This window comes from Panthera onca, chromosome D3, assembly GCF_046562875.1.
Source record: "Panthera onca isolate mPanOnc1 chromosome D3, mPanOnc1 haplotype 2, whole genome shotgun sequence".
Classification (NCBI taxonomy): Eukaryota; Metazoa; Chordata; class Mammalia; order Carnivora; family Felidae; genus Panthera; species Panthera onca.
In genome coordinates, this window is record NC_138350.1 from 21,911,999 (window position 1) to 21,932,356 (window position 20,358).

The following is a 20,358-nucleotide window of genomic DNA, read 5'->3' on the forward strand; positions in this document are numbered from 1 at the left end:
CTCGCAGTTGTGGGATCAAGCCCCACGTTGGGCTCCATGCTAAGCATGAAGACTACCTGGGATTCTTTCCCTCTCTGTCCCTTCCTGCTCACATGTGCACGTCTCTCTCTGCCCCTTCCCTCCTTGCACATGCACACATGCGGTCTCTCAAAAATAAACGTTAACAAAAAAGAGAGAGAGAAAGAGAGAGATGCTTGGTCTCTTTGTCCTTAAAAACAACAACAGGGGCATCTGGGTGGCTCAGTCAGTAAGTGTCCGACTTCAGCTCAGGTCATGATCTCACGGTTTGTGGGTTCGAGCCCCGTGTCAGGCTCTGTGCTGACAGCTCAGAGCCTGGAGCCTGCTTCAGATTCTTTGTCTCCCTCTTTCTCTGCTCCTCCCCACTCACACTCTGTCTCTCTCTCAAAAGTAAATAAACATTAAAAAAAAAATTTTTTTTTAAAACAACAAAACAGATGAAATAGTGTATGTGAAGAGACATTATTCCACTTTAAAACTAGTACAAACAGGAGCACCTGGGTGGCTCAGTCAGTTAAGCATCCAACTCTGGATTCTGGCTCAGGTCATATTCTGTAGGTTTGAGTTTGAGACCCACATCTGGCTCCTCCACTGATGGCACAGAGCCTGCTTGGAATTCTCTTTCTCCCTCTCTCTCTCTCTGCGCGCCCCCCACCCCTGCCTGTGCTTACTCACTCTTTCAAAATAAATAAATGTAAAAAAAAAAAAAAAAAAAAACTATTATAAACAAAAAATGAGACACAGCTCATTGTAACTCAGGAAGTTATCAGAGTACTATGAGGTTAACTGTCCAATGACATGCATGTGTTCAGAGTTCAGAGGCTGGACAGCCCAGGGAGGCTTCAGAGCTGATGAAGAATTTCAACTGGGTTTTACAGATTGTATGTGACTTAACTAAAGAGAAAGAAGGGACAGGGACAATTCTAGAGAGCATGGCTATTAATACCACAGTAGGAAGTAATCAGGACATTTCTGAGAAACAGAGAATAGGTCAGAACATCAAGAAAGTATTCAGGAAGAGAAGACTAGAAAGGCAGGACACAACTGTGGTCCTTCAATGTCAGGCTAAGGAGTCAGATTTAATTCAATGGTGTGAAACCAAATCAGCACGAAAATAGAAACATGAAAATGGTGGTATTTAGCAGCAGCAAGCAGTAAGTAGAAGGGTCTGGGAGGGAAAATTGACTTAGGATATTCCCAGATTAGTAGTTCAGATATGAACTGCTAACAGCCAAATATCTCAACTGTAGCAAAAATGCATAGGAATATATCAGAGTGAGTAAAAGCATTAATTGCCTGAGCTTAGTAATTGATTAGAAATGGGGAAAAAAAGAGGCAGAGCAAGTTGTCAACAGTAACTGCAAAATGAAATGTTAAGGCCTGTGGTGAATAGAAAAAGGACAATATCATTAAGAAACGAAAGGTGGGACGCCTGGCTGGTTCAGTTAGAAAAGCATGCAACTCGATCTCAAGATCATGAGTTCAAGCCCCACGATGGGGATAGAGATTACTGGAGCACCTGGATGGCTCAGTTGCTTAAGCATCCAACTTCGGCTCAGGTCAAGATTTCCCAGTTTGTGGATTTGAGCCCTGTGTTGGGCTCTGTGCTAACAGCTCAGAGCCTGGAGCCTGCCTTCAGATTCTGTGTCTCCCTCTCTCTCTGCCTCTCCCCACCCCCACTAGTGCCCTGTCTCTGTTTCGCTTTCTCTCAAAAATAAACATTAAAAAAAAGATTAAGAATTAAAAATCTTTAAAAAAATAAAAATAAAAATAAAAATAAAAGAAAGGTGGCCTCCCAAGCAGATGTATATCCAGCAGGTGGGGGGAGGGGGGGAGGGGGCAGGAGGGATTAAATTCAACAGACAGGTCAAGTCTAGGGGTAATAATAAACTGATTCAAAGTGCTAAATTTACTTCAAGGAAATCACTGTATCTACCATAAAAATCATTTGACAGGTTTTAAATTACTTGATAATTTATTCTGTCAAACATATGAGAAGTCCGTCAATACAGAAGTGTTTGCATAAAGTTTCCACAGGTGTAAAGTTCCAAGAGATGGACCAAACAACAGCAGATTCAACAAAAAGGTTCAGACGGTCTGCTTCAATGATGGCAATGACTCTCCTTCCTAATAACCACAATCAAACAACTACTTGGTTGGAAGCAAGTATGTCACTGTGAGACACTGCCAACAAAAACAAACAAAAAACAAAAACAAAAAAAACCCTTCCCCTTCCTCTTAGGACTATTTGCCAGATAAAAGGCCATGTAGAGGTGTAGAGGTCTGAAAGAAGCTCTCTGGTGCCATAAGCTACCTTTCAATGATAGCAGCAGGTATCCCAGGATACAGTCATGTATACCTCAGAGAGTAAGAGCAGTAAGGTTTGGGTGACCCTCAATATATACTGAAAATATTTGAAGTACCACCACATAGGGTTCAACAGGGCAAAGAGGCACATCAATTTGGACTATATATATAATAAAAGACTTCAAACTACAAAAACTAATCAGATTGAACCAAATTTATGAGGAAAAACAAAGAGACTCAGGGCCAGGCCTCTTAAAATGTTGGGGGGTGTGACACAGGTGGCTAAAGCAGCACTTTTTTTGGCTAGTGTATATTTTAACTTTAAAAGAACGATGCATTTTTTTTTTTTTTTTTTTTACATAGTCCTGTCTCACTTTCAAATACAGGATAATTAAGAGTTCAGGGGCGCCTGGGTGGCGCAGTCGGTTGGGCGTCCGACTTCAGCCAGGTCACGATCTTGCAGTCCGTGAGTTCGAGCCCCGCGTCAGGCTCTGGGCTGATGGCTCAGAGCCTGGAGCCTGTTTCCGATTCTGTGTCTCCCTCTCTCTCTGCCCCTCCCCCGTTCATGCTCTGTCTCTTTCTGTCCCAAAATAAATAAATGTTGAAAAAAAATTTAAAAAAAAAAAAAAAAAAAAAAGAGTTCAAAACTTTTTTTTTTAAGTTTATTTATTTATTTTAAGAGAGTGAGAGTGTAAGCAGAGAGGGACAGACAGAATCCCAAGCAGGCTCCTCACTGTCAGTGCAGAGCCCGATGTGGGGCTCAAACCCACAAACTGTGAGATCATGACCTGAGCTGAAATCAAGAGTCCAACGCTTAACCAACTGACCCATTCATGTGCCCCAAGAGTCCGAAACTTCAAAAAGGCAACAATGAATAATTTTAAAGCAATCTTTTTTTTTTTTCCAACGTTTATTTGAGAGAGAGAAAGAACGTGTGCTTGCACAAGTAGAGGAGGAACAGAGAGAGAGAGGGAGACACAGAATCTAAAGCAGGCTCCAAGCTCTGAGCTATCAGCGCACAGTCCAATGCAGGGCTTGAATTCATGAACTACAAGATCATGATCTGAGCCGAAGTCAGACAATCAAACAGCTGAGACACCCAGGAACCCCAAAGAAATCTTTTATTTTCACTGTATGTGAAAGAAATGCCTTTTCTAGCACATGTACTGCATTTTAAGAAAACAGATTCACAGCAAAATTTGAGTGTGGAGGCAATATAAAATAATTCGATGTTAAATTTTAAGTGGCTTTCCAACTGCCACTATTTTAGACAAAAACCTTTTCTGTCTGTGTTTCCTTGTTTATGCCTAACAACTTTTCAGGTATCTGATGGATAATATGATCTTCCCGAACTAGGATTCTGTGGCATGGTGGGTGGAATTATCCCATTGTGGGGAAATGATTTAATCATCAACATTAACCAAAACCCAAGCATTTACCAGCTGAGTAAAACTACTATGGCTTGGTACTCCTAGAAGTCCAAACCTCAGGTTTTCTAAAACCTTTGCTGCTGAAGTCAACTACAAATAAAAATAGAAACAGAGTTCAAAAAGCATGGCTGCATTCACCTATCATGACAAGTTCACTGTGGTGGAGGTTCATTTATTTGACAAGTATTTGGGGATCATAGGCACTATTCTAGGCACTGGGAATGCAGCAATGAACGAATCAAAGTTCCCACCCTTAAAGGAGCTGCAATTCTAGTATCAGCTAAAATATTCTCATATGGTTGAATGTCGTCAGTGTGACTTTTCTCCCCTACTTATTAATTAGATCCATGCTTTGGAAAAGATAAGAAGAAACAGTAAATATAAAATTGAGTCACTGACCTCCTTTCAATGATATCTCTAAACAAGATGGGAGAGAGAAAGAGACAGACTCTACATTATCTTTTCTACTTGGAAACACTAAGTAACGTCTGTGCATTTTCAGGGATCCAGATGCAAATTCATGATCAGTATGCATTCCTCTGCCAGCTGTAGAGCACAGATAAGCAGCTAAAATATTATCACTTCCTAACCAAAAAAAACAAAAAACAAACAAAAAAAAAACTACCTTCTTGAAAAACAAAAACCCAGTAATCTGCCAGAAACTGTAACTTAAACTTCATCTTATAATCACATTTCTATACCAAAGAGTCTTTCACTGGTAATAAGTCTCTTGAACCAGCAACACATAAGACAATGCTGAACACACCAAAAAATAAAAAAAAACCAAAAAACAAAATCTCTGTTTCAATACATAACCCAGGGTCATGGGATCAAGCCCTGTATTTAAAAAACATTTTTTAAATAAAAAGGGAAAGAAAAACCTTCCTACTCCAGAAATTCATAGCTCCTCATGGAAATTTAAATTTTCCTAATTATAATTCTCCCCTTTAACATATTATATGATTATCTCTTAACATGAGACTGCAGACTCTGTCCCTGCTTCCTACTGTTCAAAGAATAAAATTTTAACTACCTTTTTTAGGACAAAACACCTAAATGACCAATCCCTATGAAGATAAGCAATTTTACAATAAGGTCTCAAAAAGGTTTTTTTGTTTTTTAATGTTTATTTATTTTTGAGAGAGAGAGAGAGAGAGAGCGCGCGAGCCGGGGAGGGGCAGAGAAAGACGGAGACACAGAATGTGAAGCAGGGCCCAGGCTCTAAGCTGTCAGCACAGAGCCTGACGTGGGACTCAAACCCACAAACTGTGAGATCATGACCTGAGCCGAGTTGGACGCTCAACCGACTGAGTCCCCAGGCACTCCGCAAAAAGTTTTTAAATATTTAAATTATGAGCTATTTCTTATGTACTCAATAGAAAAAGAAAACTAATCAAATGAGATAGGTAACAAAAACCAAAAATACAAAAAAGGAAAAAAAAACAGGCAACTAAAAAACTAAGCAAAATTCAACACATCCCATTATTTTGAAACCTGCAGATTTATACTGCTTAATATGCTTTGCTCTGGACCCTGCCCTCAACAAACAAAAACAGACTCTCCAAACTCCCACCCATTTTATACCAAAGCTCCCCTCACCTCACAGCTGCATAAGAGGTTTCTTTTCTTGAAAAACAAACAATTTAATATGAAGGTCAGTTTACCATGGGAACTCAACAGTGTGCCCATGTATAAACGAGCATGATTATCCTGTTTTGCCCAGGTACTTGAGATGTTTAACACCAATTCTAGGAAAAATGTAAATAAACTCTTCAAAAAAATAGCTATCAATATCTCAATCTGCATATTATTAGTATATTAATATCATATTTAGGAATGTTAATGTTCCTCTCCCAGTCTGTAAACAGACTGTCCAAAGTTCTGGTTTTGTCCACTCAGTTTTATACAGGGTAATGGGCATCAAAATGGACAAGTACCAGAAAGCTGAATGAAAATGCACGTCCACCTTTTAAGCATACAACTTAATAATGAAGAAACAGATCTGAATTTTTAACTGCTGTATTCATAATTAAAAACTGCCCAATTCCAGCTAGCCAATAGGTACATTCAAGAAAAGAGAGACAAAACTCAAGTAATATAGGCTATGTGCAATGAAAAGAATCCACTCTTCTACTGGCCTACTTAAAATGTATATTCTGGCAATTAGGTAGGGGGCTACTCATATTTTTGAAAGCAAGCCAATAAAAACCCAAATAACTTCCAATAACCACACACTACAACACAGGCTCTGTTTAAAACAGCATGTTCAAATACCTACTCTTTCGAAGCAGTTCTCAATTATTAAATAGCCAAAAGACCAGAAATTGTCTTGACCAGAACACCATCTTCTTAAGACCATCCTTTTAATATCATACAATTCAACAGAAACCCAGGAAAAGACCTACGCTTTTAAACTACTAACATTTATCTTATGTAAACAGAGAGAAACATGTGACTGTCATCCAAACAGATACAAGGGGAGAAAAAAAAAAAAAAAAAAAAAAAAAACCTTTTCAGCTGAAGTCAAAAAGTAGAATTCATCAACATGCTTTACAGGAAAGGAGGGCAAAAGTACCACGTTAAATCAGGGCTAATATGAAATTAGCTATTAAAAAAAATAAATAAAAAAAATAAAAAGAAATTAGCTATTAAGCAAAAGAGATTTCTCCTTTTTTGTTTTGAAATAACTACACTAAAATAACAACTCCTAAAACTCAAGTCATGGGTTCATACTGAAGATAAAAAACCAAACTCTGAATTTTAAAAATTCTTAAGCTATCATTTTGCTTAACCCAGTAAGGGGAAAAGGGGAAATGGGGATTAAAAAAAAGTATATTCGCTTAGATTACTTGTATTCATACCAAACATATTAAAATATTGGTAAAATATTCTTTAAAACAAGATGAAAAACTTCTCAAATAGCCTAATCTAAACCAATTCTGGGACTCCTGGGTGGCTCAGTTGGTTAAGCATCTGACTTCAGTTCAGGTCATGATCTCCCAGTTTGTGAGCTCTAGCCTCAATTTCTCTCTCTCTCTCTCTCTCTCTCTCTCCCTCCCTCCCTCCCCTTAGCTCTCTTATGCTTTCTCTCTCTCAAAAAATAAAAATAAACCTGTTCTGCATAAATTATGGAATATTCCAAGCATATTGTTTATACATCACAAACTTATACTATTCAATTCAACATGAAAATAATAATCCACGCAATTCAAATTCTCAAGTTTCCAATAAGCATGTAAACATATCTAATGTCAATCAGCACTACTCATAAGTTTCTTGCATTTTTCAATCTGAAAACAGTTTGTCAGAGGAACTAATGTCTGTAAGGGGCAGAAGGACAAATGCGTTTTATCCAGCTCTCTGGTAAAACAGCAGGCCTATGACTTGAACACCACATCTGTGTACTACTGTTTTCAATCAGGACATTTAAATATGCTAAAATGCAAAGATATATAAGACTTTAGAAAGAGCTTACCCTTTTTCTTTTCTACTGATTTATATCGTCAGTCTTTAACCTAAATCCTACATCCTATAGCATATGGTTATATTTTCAATTACCAGTATTTCCATGCTGTGGTATACAGACCACTGGCGAGATTTGAGAAGACTTAAATGGGACACAAGTATCTTTAAAAAAAAAAACCAAAAACTGTATTTATGGTAATGAGCACTGAAAAAAAATATTCTGCACTTATCTTTTCAATTCATTAAAAGTCTGAAACCATTCATAAGCAGACCTGACCAGGGCCACATTCAACAGTATCTAGTCCTTCCCCCACACAAATGATAAGCCTCTCTTTAAGGTTTATGCTACCACCAGAGAGCTCTGGCATCTCTTGATTGCTATTACTACTAGCACAGTACCACAAAATACAGGGTCTCCTATGGACTATCACCATAGCACCTCCAAGTCTACATATCCTAAACAAAATCCATCACTGGCCTCCTCCTCCTCCCTCCACCACTCCTTCTTTCTTCATACTCCACTGGAAATCTTGGTAGGCCTAGGTTTTCAAGGCTAGAAAACATTTTAATCTATTTCCAATAACAAAACCTAACACCAATTCCCATTACTTTCCCTGAAACGCTCAATTTCCATCTTTCCATTCCATGCCACCAGTATCACCACCATTTGGTTTAGCTAACTGATTTTTAAACATTTGTTCATTTAAAAATTAGACCTTAATTACCTAAGAAACAAAATTACCAGTTAGGATTCAACTGACAACACAACTGTTTCTGGTCAATTCCTCTTTTTTTCCCCTCAATGCCTATTTATTTTTGAGAGAGAGACAAGCAGAGTGTGAGTGGGGGAGGGGCAGAGAGAGGAGGAGCAATTCAAAGCAATTCAAAGCAGGCTCCAAGCTCTGAGCTGTCAGCACAGAGCCCCACACGGAGACGAACTCATGAACTGTGAGATCATGACCTGAGTCAAAGTCAATGCTCAACCGACTAAGCCACCCAGGTGCCCCTAATTACTTACATTTCTATGTGTTCTATACAGATCATGATTTCCTATGCAAAGTCATTTTCCTACTCGGAACCCAAGGGCCTTACACTATGTTTCAATGAGAGGCACTACAATATAGTGCCACTACATACGATTAGGTATGATCACAGGTTCTGGAATCAGACAGTTCAGGATGTTAATTTTGGCTCCAAACTTACTTGTATCAGTTTGGGAAGTTCACGAAGTTTCTCATCTGTAAAATGGAAATAACATCAGAAAAGAGAGTTACTGAGCTAGTATCTTCAAACAAGTGAATACTAATTCTGACAGGGAGGAAAAATATGCTCAATAACTGCATTTTTAATTTAAAAAAAAACATGCAATTTAGGTAAACACAAAAAATTAACCATGGTCTTCTATTTACCTACCAACTAAATGTTTCAAGCACACTCATGTCCATTTAAAACATCTGTATTCCAGTTCTTACCATAAATGCAACAGTTCTACCTGCCTGCCTTCATGTAGAACAAGCCCTTGCAACTGAAAGATCTGTTAAGTTTCCAGTATTGATTATTACCTTTCAAAGTCCAAAATAAAAAAGTAGTATGCAATTTTGCTGCAGCAAAAAGCTTATAGGCATTTTGAGACTTAAGAAGAAATCACTTAACCGAGTGAGCCAAACAACATTAACCACTATTCTCAACACAATTATCAATGAACTCTCAAGGTACCATAATTATATCTATCAAGATCTAGGGCATCCCTCAAGAACAAAGTCTCCCCAAAACAAGGCCCTTCCCTCTCGAACAACCAAGTCTCCCCCAAATGAGGATCTTACTCTTCCCCTCTAGGACATTCTATGTTCATTCCAAATTCCTTGCCATTGTTTATGTTGTTTCCTATACCCAGACTGGCCTTTTCTCTACCAACCAGATCGTCAGAGCTTTTCTAGTATTTTAGGCCACTAAACTTTTACTGTATCTTTGCAGGTACACATGATTTAACACTGATTCTTTTTTTTTTTTTTAATTTTTTTTTTTTCTTAACGTTTTTTATTTATTTCTGAGACAGAGACAGAGCATGAGCAGGGAAGGGGCAGAGAGAGAGGGAGACACAGAATCGGAAGCAGGCTCCAGGCTCTGAGCCATCAGCACAGAGCCCGATGCAGGGCTCAAACTCACAGACTGTGAGATCATGACCTGAGCCGAAGTCGGACGCTCAACCAACTGAGCCACCCACACTGATTCTCTTTTATCAAATTCTACCTCTCTCACTCCTCCAAACCCCTCTCCCTTCCCTTTCTCCTTCTCCTTCTCACTCTCTCAAAACACACACACAGTGTATTTACTTTAAAAATAAATAACTAAGGGGCGCCTGGGCGGCTCAGTTGGTTTAGCATACAACTTCAGCTCAGGTCATGATCTCAGTTTGTGGGTTCGAACCCCACATTGAGCTCTGTGCTGACAGCTCTGAGCCTGGAGCCTGCTTTGGATTCTGTGCCTCCCTCCCTCTTTCTCTCAAAAATAAACATTAAAAATAAATAAAATCAGGCTGGTTTTGTAAAGGTAAGACTGCTTTAAAACAAGGATACATAATATAAAAGTGACAGCAAGAGGGAAGTGGTTTTAATCTTCTTTGGCCTCTTTGAGGCCGTCATATAAAAGCCATTCTTATGATCAAGTCATTCCTAAAAAACCCTTTTTACATTTCATTCTTTGTGTAATAATTTTGCTTCTACCCGAAAAAACTGGATTCCTTCTCTGTCCTTTCCTCAACTTTTCCTGAATTGACAAAGGAAGAGCAAACAGGTTCACAAATTAGTGAGACTGCAAAGTAGTTTCTTCCAACATGAAGCCAAGAGGATTTTTCAGTCGTATATATTTAACACTTTCTGATAACTGGCAAAGAACCTGAATGGTACAGCATCCACATGAATAGCTAACTCTACAGCACCAAAAAGCAATGGTAGTATTTGGCATGCTACTTAGAAAAAACAAGGCCATTTTTTTAATAACTTTTTTTTTTTTTTTTTTTACAGTGACAGCAAGAACAGGGAGAACCTCATATTAATGGGCCAACTGTGACCAGTTGTTAGGGATGTTTTAAACAGCCAATTTTATTGAGCACTTCTCTATATGCCAGGCACTGTTTTAAAAGTATTGTATGTGTTGGGGCACCTGGATGGCTCAGCCGGTTAAGCATCCGACTCTTGATTTCGGCTCAGGTCATGATCTCACAGTCGTGAGACTGAGCCCTGAGTCAGGGAATCTGTGCTAGATGTGGAGCCTGCTTGAGATTTTTTCTCTTTCTCTCTCTCTCTCCCCCCCTCACCTCCTCCCGCTTTCTCTTTCTTGCAAGCTTTAAAAAAAAAAAAAAAAAAAAAAAAAAAAAAAAAAAAGAATTATATTATCTCAATTAACCCCATAATAATTCTATACATAGTGACCATTATAGTTGAAAAAACAGCTGAAAAAACAGCTGAAAAAACAGATACAGAGAAGTAACTTTCTCAAGATTATAGCAGTTGAGAAGCCAGAATTCAAACCCAAGCATTCTAGCTCCACAGTTCACATTATCAACATCTGGCCAAACAGCCTTCTCCATTCAGTAAGTCTGCTAATATAATTTGATGCTAACTATACTCCTCATAAAGTGAATCCAAGTAAGGAGCCCTTATATACTGAGAATATGTTTCTTATATACTACATATGCTACTACATTTTTTATAGAGCAGCATAGGCTTTATTAAGTTTCATTCTCCCACAAAACTAAAGATTTTCATCAGTGTTTTATTATCCACTTGAAGTATGCTACTTGACACTTGTTCCTCAATATTTTTAATATTGTTCCTAAATATCTTTATTCTTTACAACCTCTTCTCACTTGTCAAGCCAGTCCCAAACTCGAATTCTACCCTCCAAGGGGCTGAGTCATCCGTGAAGTTAACGAGCATACTTCCCCATTCCATCAACTATATTAAATTTTTTTTTAATGTTTATTTTTGAGAGAAAGAACACAAACGGGAGAGGGGCAGAGAGGGGGAGACAGAATACGAAGCAGGCTCCAGGCTCTAGGCTCTGAGCTCTCAGCACAGAGCCCAACGCAGGGCTCAAACCCACAAACCACGAGGTCTTGACCTGAGTCGAAGTCAAGACACTTAACTGACTGAGCCACCCAGGCGCCCCTCAACTGTAACACTCTTGAGAACATTATAATAGTTGAGAGCTCAATCCTACCATTTGTTGTCTCTCTCTCTTTCATCTGACAGCAACCCACCAGTAACAATGAATATGAAACCTCTAATCTTTGCACCATTTATCAATAAGACAGATTTTCATCTCTTATGGATGAAGATGCCACCAGAGACAGAAGCTTTTGTAAAGTTAAAATCCATCCACTGCTGTGTCTGTTCCACAGACCTAACACCATAGTAAGATATCACTCTGTAGGACAAATTGACTTTTGTCAATTTGTTATTCCGTCATCTTTAAATAAAATCATCACAAATTATTTTTGGGGTCAAATACCTCAAAATTCTTTTTAACTTTATTAAGGCATTACTGAAGTAAAACAAACTGCACGTTTAAAGTGTTTTTTCAGGTTTTTTTGTTTTTTGTTTTTACTGTAGTAAATTAGACATATTTACAATGTTAACCATTTTAAGTGTACAACTGAATAACCTTTTTAGTACATTCACACTGTGGTGCAATCACCATCACTATCCATTTCTGTAACTTTTTCATCATCCAAAACTTCATTTTTAAGGCTGGATAATACTCCACTGCATGTACATACACCACACATTTTGTTTACACATCCATCCACTGATGGACATTTAGACTGTTTCTACCTTTTGGCTACTGTGAATGGTGCTACTATGAACATTAGTGTACAAGTATACGTTAGTCCCTGGTGTCACTTATTTTGGGTAGATACCTAAGAGTGTACTTGCTAGATCATATGGTAATTCTATGTTTAATTTTCTGAGGAGCCACCAGTTTTCCCTCAGCAGCTGCACCATTTTATATTCCCACCAGCAATGCACCATATCCTTGACAACCCTTTTCCACTTTTTCGATAACAGCCATCCTAATTGGTGCGAAGTAGCATCTTATGGTTTTGATTTGCATTTCCCTAATGACTAGCAATGTTGGGCATCTTTTCATGTGTTTACTAGCTATTTACATAACTTCTTTGTGAAGAAATGTCTATTCAAGTCTCTGTTTTTTTAGTTGGGTTGTTTTTGGGTGTTGTGTTTTTTAATATATTCTGGATAGTAATCCTTTATCAGATATAGGATTTGCAAATATCTCCTCCCATTCTGGTGCCTTTTCACTCTTGAAAGCATACTGATACGTTAAGTTTTTAATACAGTTCAACGCATCTATTTTTTCTTTTGCTGCCTGTGCTTTTGATGTCATATCCAAGAAATCATTGCCAAATGCAATGTCATGAAATGTTTCCCCTGTGTTTTCTTCCAAAAGTTTTATAATTTTAGCTCTTAAGTTTACATCTTTGATCCTTGATTACTCAGATAATTATGAAAGCACAAAGATCATGCTTTCAAATCCATATATAAACTTTTTTAAATGTCCAACTTCGGCTCAGATCATGATCTCAAGGTTTTTGAGTTTGAGCCTGGTGTCAGGCTCTGTGCTGACAGCTCAGAGCCTGGAGCCTGCTTTGGATTCTTTGTCTCCCTCTGCCCCTGCCCCACTCATGCTCTGTTCATTCTCTCTCTCTCTCTCTCTCTCCACTCCTCCCTCCCTCCCCCCTCCCTCTCTCTCTCAAAAATATTTTTTTAAAAAAATCCTTCTCTTCTTCTAAAATCATGGCTTCCAAGCTGTGTGCTGAGGCATCTTGGGGGTACCACAGTAAATTCACAGGGGCACTACAGGGACTGTTTAAGTTTTTGAGGGAAACACAGCAATAACTGACCTATGTGGACCACACAAACAACTATCTGAGGTCATTCATAAGTTCAATATTAGCTTAAAAAACATCCTTTTCAGTGATATGTAAGACACAGGGGTTTTAGCAAGTCGCTATGACAAAAAGTATCCTGTAAAAACCAATGTCCAACAGGAAACAGGTGGAATATCTAATCTGATTACAAGGTTTGAGAATTCGTTTGGTACCCAACAGGCACACACATTAAAATGTTTTCTTTCGGGGTGCCTGGGTGTCTCAGTCGGTTAAGCGTCCGACTTCGGCTCAGGTCATGATCTCACAGTCCGTGAGTTCAAGCCCCGCGTGGGGCTCTGTGCTGACAGCTCAGAGCCTGGAGCCTGCTTCAGATTCTGTGTCTCCCTCTCTCTCTGACCCTCCCCTGTTCATGCTCTCTGTCTCAAAAATAAATAAAACATTAAAAAAAAAAAATGTTTTCTTTCAAATTATACTTATCAATTTTTCAAGTAGCTAAATTGTTAGGAAATAAACACTTCAGTTGTTTGGCTCTAATTACTTAATAAACGGAGCTATTACTATTTCTTTTGGTGGAGGGGCACAGTGGAAAATATTACTGAGACACTAAGAGGAAGGAGAGACTTTGGACTGTAGAGTCATGAGCCTGGGAGAATCACACCAATTACCAGAGAGATGTAAAGCTAGAATAACAGACACTGCACCCTCAATTCCAAGTCCCCATGTGGTTGTCACAGTTCAATTAAAACCACACCTTCTCTTGTTTATTTATTCAAGCTCTAATTCAGTTTGTCACTAACAACCAAGAGTCCTGAATAACAAAATCACATGATTCACCTTGATTTCCTTAATAAACTCATAATTAAATAATGTATACCAGGTTTTTTTAAACAACCAAAGAGGCAGAATTAGGCCATGACTGTAACTCAAATACAAATCATCCTATTTAGTATTTCCTATATTAATTGAACACAAGGTACTATTAGATACAGCATGCTTAGATAAAATTTAGTTTTTAAAGTTTTACAGATTTCTTCTTGACAAAAACTCATTTAAGTTAAACTTTCACAGCATGGTTGGGACACCTAGGTGGCTCAGTCAGTTAAGCATCTGACTCTTAATTTCGGTTCAGGTCATGATCTCAGGGTTTGTGAGTTTGAGCCCAGCGTTGGGCTCCCTGCACCCTCACCCCCCAACCCCCACTCCCGCTGACAGTGTGGAGCCTGCTTGGGATTCTATCTCCCTCTCTCTCTACCCCTCCCCCACTCACACAAGCTCATACATGCACACTCTCCCTCCCCCTCGAAAATAAATAAGCTTTAAAACTTTCACAGCATGGTAATACAGATTATACCATATTTTTTTAACATTACAAATTAGACAATTTCTAAATAATCTAAAAATTGCTGTATACTCAAAAATTACAGCTTCAAACAAAAAATATATATACACTTTATTTTTTTTTTTTTTTTAATTTTACAGAATAAGAGAGTACAAGCAGGGGAGAGGGGCAGAGGGAAAGAGAATCTTAAGCAGGCTCCATGCTCAGTGCAGAGCCAGCTGCAGGGCTCAATCCCACAACCCTGGGATCATGACCTGAGACAAAATCCAGAGTCGGTCGCTCAACTGACTGAGACACCCAGGCACCCTAAGAAGTAAAATATTCTACTGTATAAATATTACAAGGTATCAAGTATTTTCTTAAATAATAGTTAATTCGTTTCCAGAAATAAACATGGACCTTCTATTAACTTTGATTTCTGGAGAAATCTGCTTTTATTATAAATCAAAGACAGTGATGATTTCAGCAATGGACACAATTAATAGTTCATCATAACTGTTAAAAAAAATATTTCATTCAGAGATAAAAGTAAACATTTACAAAATATATATACCAACCAAATTTGGTACACACAAGAAATATACCAACTGAAAATGGCAACTACAGGTAAATTTTATGTTCTATAATATTTACACAGAATTACCGCAAATAAAGTTTTATCAGAAAGAAAAGTAATCAGCTGGCTAGCAATCAACAGTTTTATTATTGCTAATCGAGTATTCTGCCTTGGTCACATCACCTAAAAATATTAATGAACTTGCTCCTCAATGAGTGTCACTTTACTATCATCTAAAGAAAACAATCAACCATCTTGCTTCCCCAAGAGTATCCATATTCATTTTCATCCTGTCCTGTTCATGTTCTGTGTCCATATAAAAAGTTGGATTTGGGGATGCTTGGATGGTTCAGTCAGTGGAGCATGTGACTTGTTCTTGAGGTTGTGAGTTTGAGACCCACATGGAGTATGGAGATTAAAAAGTTGGGGGCACCTGGGTGCCTCAGTTAGTTAATCGTCTGGCTCTTGGTTTCAGCTCAGGTCATGATCTCATGGTCTGTAGGTTTGTGCTGACACCAAGGAGTCTGCTTAGGATTCTCTCTCCCTCTCTGCCTCTCCCTGCTCATGTGCCCTCTCTCTCAAAATAAATAAATAAAATTTTTTAAGAAGTTGGATTTGTGGGGTTTTTTTTTAAATATTTAAGTAATCTCTACACCCAATGTGGGGCTCTCAGAACCCCAAGATCAAGAGTTGCACACTCCACACACAGACTGAGCCCACGAGGCACCCTTGGATTTGTTTTTTTAATCTTCTATATGTATGAACATACACATGTATTTAGCCCTAGTCTATAAAATGCAAATTTTTCCCAGATTATTTCCCTTTTGACTATTTTCCCTAGACAAATGTTTATTTTCTTGTAGCACTATTTAATACTAATCTATTCAGTATACTTAAATACCTTTAATATTTAAAGTGCCACTTACCCCAGTGCAACTCTGATCTAATGAGATTGCCCAAAATTTCTAGAGTAAAACAAGAGAGTCTGAAGTTTTAAAAGCTTAAACATAAACCTGTGAAAACTGTCATTAACCTGCAACTCAATTAAACCGCCCCCTGCCGCCCCCCCCAAGAATATATACTATGCAGTCTACCGAGTTGTATAAATTCCTGGAGGCCTAAAGATGAAGAGGAAAGAAATAAACAGAAATGTTAGGAAAAAAACAGAAAGGCAAATATGGAATTCAACAACCTGAATATATGTTAATGTAAAGCAACTGAGGTTTGCAACAGTTCACTGGCATCTGATATAGAGAAATGAAAGCAGGAGATAGAAGAAAACAACACTCCCAGGAATAGTATGTATTAAATGAAGAATCGAGTGAGCTTTATTTGTACCACTGTGCACACGCACAAATTTAGGTTAATTATGTCTCCCTCCTAATGTAAAATGTTAGCTCCTAGTTTATTTAATACATCTCTGGTTTTAATCTTTCCCATGCATTCAAATCAGTTATTACTGAACTTTCTAATTTTTTTTTAAAGCAGGCTCCATGCCCAGTACAGAACCTAACAAGCCTTCCTCCAGTTCACTACAAAATTAATGGGGCTAATATTAAGTTAAAGCAGCTTTCATCCCTGGATGAAGTCAAGTCATAAAAATGCATGTAATTAACAAATTTCACAGTATTATCTAAAATTTATACCTTAGCCTCTAATATATCAATTCACATTTTGACCCTGACTCCAGTCTATTTATGGCCCAAGGCAACTCCCTCCAAGTCTACTTATGTAATCAAAGTCCAGCTCCTAGGCTGGAAGGAATCCAAGCACAGAAAACCTTATCATAAAATCCTAAGCAAAAAAACCAAATAAAGGTTAAAACACTTCCAGCAACACCAAGTAATTCAAATTACCAACCTGCTGAAGACAAACTCAATAAGCTGGATATGAGGGGTGCCTGGGTGGCTCAGTCAGTTGGGCATCTGACTTCAGCTCAGGTCATGATCTGGCGGTTAGTGGACTTGAGCCCAGCATCAGGCTCTCTGCTGACAGCTCAGAGCCTGGATCCTGCTTCAGATTCCATATCTCCCTCTCTCTCTGCCCCTCCCCAGCACACGCTCGCTCGCTCTCTCTCAAAAATAAACATCAAAAAAAATAAATAAATAAAACCTAGACGAAATATTTAAAATTCTTTTATAAATGGTTCATTCCTGGATTTTGGCACCAAAAAAATTAAAAAATAAGTATAATAAAATTCTCTTAAAAGCAAAGACGTAAAAACACAGTGAGCTATTATCAAAATCAAACTCACTAAGATATGAAAGACGATTGATATTCAGAGAGATGAGTCCAATACTTGGGTCAGTTCCTGACCTTGGGTTATAGGTTATTTGCTAAAACTGAAGACAGACTGAGCTGTACATCCCATCACCCTCCAAATTTTAAACTGAAAATTTAAGGAAACAGAAAATTTGAAAAACACACAATGAACAAATATCATGTAAATATTAAAGAAAAAACTGGTTTGGGTATACTGATACAAGAAAAAGTAGACTTTAAGGCATTATTAGAAATAAAGAGGAGGAACATGCCTGGCTGGCTCAGTTAGTAGAACATGCTGACTCTTGATCTCCAGGTTGTATGTTTGGGAGCCATGTTGGGCAGAGATTACTTAAAAAAAAAAAAAAAGTGAGGGGCACCTGGGTGGCTCAGTCATGATCTCCACGTTTGTGAGTTCGAGCCCCACATCAGGCTCTGTGCTGACAGCTTGAGCCTGGAACCTGCTAAGCATTCTGTGTCTGTCTCTCTCTCTGCCCCTCCTCTGCTTGCACTCTTTCTCTCTCAGAAATCAACATTTTTTAAAAAAGAGCAAGAAGCAATACAATCCCAATCAAAATATCAGCAGGGTGTGTTTTGTTTTTGGAGAAGATGATGAAAGGATTCTAAAAACATAAAAGGTCCAGGAATACCCAAAATGCTCTTGAAAAAAAGGGGAGAAATCAAAGTGGAAAGATTTAGTATAACAGGTATCGAGATTAAACCATATTATCTAAAGATGGGGTGATAATGGCACAAGGAAAGACCAATGGAACAGAACAGGGAGCCAAGAAACATATGCACATGTAAATAAACACCTGATTTATGCAAAAAAAAAAAAAAAAAGTAACAAAGAACAGTAGGGAAAGGACGGGCCTTTCAATAAAGTATTTGGGTCAGCTGATAACCACATGGAAAGAAAATGAAATTGGTCACTATTTCATACATTATAGACAAAATCTAGTGGGTTACTAACAGTGAAAGGCAAAAATACAAATCTTTAAAAAAAATGTTTGAGGGCACTGGCTGGCTCAGTTGGTTAAGCAGCCAACTCTTGATCATTGGCTCAGGTTGTGATCTCACTGTCCTGAGACTGACAGGTGAGGCTCTAGGCTGAGCGTGGAATCTGCTTGGGATTCTCTCTCTCTCCCTCTGAGTCCTACCCCCAACACCATCTCTCTCAAACTAAATTAACATTTTACAAAAATGTTTGAGAAGAAAATATTTTCATGACCTCTGAGTAAATAAGATTTCTAAAGACAGACACAAAAAGTAACCAAAAAGGGGGGGGGGGGGGGGGGTTAGGACTAAAGTTTGACTAATCAAAAATTTCTATTAAAAGACCACAAAGACACTGAAAACAAAGCCAAACAGATGGACAAAAATATTTGCCAAATTTAACTGCCAAAGTATCCAGAACACATAAAGAACTACAAATTAGTGTTTTTAAAAAAGGACAAGTAATCTGAGGTGTCTGGGTGGCTCAGCCGGTTAAGCGGCTCTTGGTTTACCACTCTTGGTTAACCACTCTTGGTTTCAACTCAGGTCACAATCTCATGGTTTGCGAGTTCAAGCCCCACATCAGGCTCTGTGCTGACAGTGCAGAGCCTGGTTGGGATTCTCTCTCTCCCTCTCTCTCTGCCCCTCCAAAGCACACGCTCTCTCAAAAATAAATAAACTTAAAAAATTTTTTAAATAAAAACAGACAAATAATCCAATGGAAAAATGAAGAAAATAAGCAACTGCAGAAGAAATGCAAATGACCAATAAAATAGGCAAAGATGCTCAAACCCAATAATCCAGCAACTCCAAATTAGAACCACAAGATATGGGGTACCTGGATGGTTGTGTGTACAACTTCGGCTCAGGTCATGATCTTGCAGTTTGTGGGTTCGAGCCCCACGTCAGGCTCTCTGCTGTCAGCACAGAACCCACTTCAGATCCTCTGTCCCCCCCTCTCTCTCTCTCTGCCCCTCCCCTGCTGGTTCTCTCTCTCTCTCTCTCTCTCTCTCTCTCTCTCTCTCTCAAAATAAATAAAAAAATAAAAAGAATTCAAAAAAAAAAAAAAAAAGGACTGTAAGATACTACTACATACTCCCCAAATTTTTCATCAAAAATTGAAAACACTGACAATATCAAGTGTTGATAAAGATGTAGAGCAATGGAAACTTTCACTCACTGCTAATGGGAATGTGAACTGATAAATCATTTTGGAAAACAACATGGCATTAAAGGTGAAGATACATATCCTGTGTCCTGGCAACTGTGCTCCTAGGTGTACACCCTAAAATGCGATAGCACCAGAAGAAATATATAAGAATATTCATAGCAGCATTGTTCATAGTAGCCCAAACCTGAAAACATTCCAGACGTCTAGCAACAATAGGATAGTTTGTAATGTTATTTTGTACCATATAACAGCAATAAAAATGAACTAGACCAACACAACACATAGGAAATGTGCAAAAGATAGAAAGTACATACAATTCCATTCAAAATAGACTAAGCTATTGTTTATGGATGCATAAGTAGGTAACAATACCAATAAAAGTCAGCACCATGAAGAGCAGGACAGAAGTTAGTTATTTCTAAGAGGAAAGGAGATGATCTGTGTAGGAAGGAACAGAGACCAACCAGGGTAGCCTTCTGGGGTGCTAGGAATGTTCTACTTACTAACGTGGAAGGTGGTGACATGAGTGTTCACTATACAGAACCATTCATTACACTGTACATTTGTGTTGTATGCACTATGTGTGTCACACACACACACAGTTCAAAAAAAAGACAACTTGGGAGAAAGAAATGCATGAGAATAACATATTTGTGACAGTGTAATTTTTGGAGCAAGGGAAGGATATCCAAGAATCTTCTATTCTACACACACAAAAAAGTACAGAGTTTTATTTGGTTGAGAGTGGGGATATAAGCAATGAAAGCAACAGAACAAAGTAGCTTACAAAACTTATGAAGACCACAAAAAGAGGAAAAGATAGGTGTCTACTTTCCCAAAGTCATGCTGCCTCTGTATGCCAGAAGCTACAAATGTCCTGAGGATAAAAGAATCTGTTTTGAA

General features: G+C 38.3%; 1 protein-coding gene across 12 annotated transcripts in view; it reads right to left on the reverse strand.

Annotated features, from left to right (window-relative positions):
- MTMR3 (myotubularin related protein 3) overlaps positions 1-20,358 on the reverse strand; it is a 148,086-nt gene that overhangs the window by 64,195 nt on the left and 63,533 nt on the right. For 11 of the 12 annotated variants that reach the window (XM_060612765.3, XM_060612764.3, XM_060612763.3 and 8 more), the window contains one exon: positions 8,424-8,458. The exons of the other annotated variant lie outside the window; for it this stretch is intronic. The gene's annotated coding sequence lies outside the window, so the exon portion shown is untranslated. The remainder of the gene's footprint in view (positions 1-8,423; positions 8,459-20,358) is intronic. 12 annotated transcript variants of the gene reach the window in all.